Consider the following 2,684-nt stretch of genomic DNA (forward strand, 5'->3'; position numbering starts at 1 on the left):
ACACACAAAAAAAAAAAAAAAAAAAAAAAAAAAAAAAAAAAAAAAAAAAAAAAAAAAAAAAAAAAAAACATAAAATAAATGAATAAATCATGATATTCTCTTTTATTTCTTTCAAAGCTGCCTTGAGTATTCTAGATCTTTGCATTCCACATCAAGTTATCAAATTCTGTAAGTTCAATCTATAAGTCAAATTCTACCAGTTCTATGAGTCATATTCTATAGGTTCAATCAAGCTGTCAAATTCTATAAAACTTACCAAGATTTTCATTAGAATTGTTTTGAACTGCTAAATTAATTTGGGAAGACTGACATCTTAAGAACACAGTAATTCAATCAATGGACATAGTATATCCATCTATTTATCTACATTTTTTTGGAGTTCCCTGTAATGTTCTCATGTTTCCAGGGTCAATATGTTGAAAGTATTTGGTTAGTTTTACATATTTGATTTTATTCTATATAAATTATATTTTAGGTTGATTTATTTTTAACTCTCATTTTATATTTGGGAATGTATGTACAGGTTTGTTAAATAGGTAAATTGTATGTCACAGGGCTGTGGTGTACAGATTATTTCACCACCCAGGTAATAAGCATAGTACCCAATAAGTAGTTTTTCAATCCTCACCCTCCTCCCTCACTCTACCTTTAAGTAAACTCAAGTGTCTCTTGTTACTTTCTTGGTGTTCATATGCACTCAATGTTTAGCTCCAACTTTTAAGTGAGAATGTTTGTTATTTGGTTTTCTGTTTCTGTGTTAGCTTGCTTAGGATAATGGACTCCATCTTCATCCACATTGCTGGAAAGGACATAATCTCATTCTTTTTTATGACTGCACAGTATTCTATAGTGTGTATGTAGCACAGTTTCTTTATCCATCTACCATTGATGGGCATTTAGGTCGATTCCATTCTTTGCTATCATGAATACTGCTGCAATGTACACATGTGCATGTGTCTTTATGGTAGAACACTTTATATTCATTTGGGTATATGCTGTGATTCACTCAGGATGCTGGCAGAAATATTAAAGGGAAATATTAGGGAACGTTATAAGGAATAGTCACAAACCTTTTTGGAAGGCCAAAAGGTTACATAGCTTGTAATAATCAAACAGGCTGAAGGCAGCCGGTTCTTACCTTAGAGCATTAGGTCTTAGGGTAAATACTAGGGACAGGGACAATAGAGGCTTCCCCAGTTAAGTCTGTTTACCCTTGCCCTCTCGGTAGGAGGTCAACCAGGGAAATTGCCCCCTAATGGTATTTACTTTAAACCACCCTACCTGAGTTTTAATCATTCCTAGAACTACTCTCTTAATCATGTTAATTATCCATGAGTGTGTTGACTCAGAGCTTCTGTTGTTAATTGTATACTAAATAAATGCCTGGAGTGTGAGCTTCTAAAGGCCAGTTGCAGTGACAAACCTCTCTTGGTGTGCAGGTGGTCGGACACTTAGCAGGACTGGCATAACAGATTATCTGTGTGTCAATGTACATTTTATTCATCCATCCTTTGGGCCAGGGTCTGCGGGCAGACCCCTGCAGTTGATGCCCTCTTGTGAGGAGCAATACCTCAGGTATATACCTGCGATTACTTGGTAAATTGTATTTTCAAATTAATTTCTACATTGTTTTTAAGAATATTAAAGTTCAATGTATTTTGAATATTACTCAGATTTTAAAATATATATGCATTTTGAATATCATATATACAATCATATAAGTAAATAGAGACACTTTTACTTTATTCTTTCAAATTCTCATCTTTTTTTCTATAATTTTTCTTACTGTATTACACTTTTTTGGGCATCTAGTGCAGTTCTGAATAGAAGTATTTATAAGACACCTTTGACTTTACTTGACTTTACAGGAGAAATATTGAATACGTTTTCATTAATATAATGTTATCTGTATTATTTTTATGTATATCTGTAAAATTAGGGTAGTTACCATCTGTTTCTAGTTTACTCAGAAATCTTACAAAATAGTAGTGGTGGAGGGAGTGGAAATGGTTAATGGCTACAAAATTATAGTTAGAATGAATAAGATCTAGTATTTCATAGCACAACAAGATGATTACAGTCGACAATTATTTATTATACACTTAAAAGTAAATAAAATAATTTGAATGTTTGTAACACAAATAAATGATAAATGCTTAAGGTGATGCATACTCCATTTACCATGATGTGATTGTTATGCATTGTATGCCTGTATCCAAATATATATAAAAATATACACCTACAATATACCAAAAAATTAAAAGTAAAATGTTAGTATAAAATTTTATTAAGATGATAAAATATTTAAATTTTATATATTAAGGTGATCATTTTTTTCTACCTTTGGCAGTGTGAAGAAGTACATCTATAATTTTTTAAAACAAATTATGTACTAGAGTAGCCTTCCCTTGTTTGCAATGTGTTATTTTCTTGATACATCACTGTATTCTATTTGATAATTTTTAAGGATATTTATATCTGTGCTTATAAGACATGTTAGTCTTTAATTACCTTTCCTCAGAATATAATTGACTGGTTTAGTTATCACTCATGAAACCAGTTGGGAAATACTCTATGATCTCAAAGAATTTGTACTGTATTGGTATTAGCTCCTTTGTAAATGTTGAGATAAAATCGCAAATGACACTCTTTCAGATTAAAGACTTTTTGAGTGATTTTAAAAA

The sequence above is a fragment of the Rhinopithecus bieti genome, unplaced genomic scaffold (assembly GCF_001698545.2).
Source record: "Rhinopithecus bieti isolate Rb0 unplaced genomic scaffold, ASM169854v2 scaffold_11971, whole genome shotgun sequence".
NCBI lineage: Eukaryota > Metazoa > Chordata > Mammalia > Primates > Cercopithecidae > Rhinopithecus > Rhinopithecus bieti.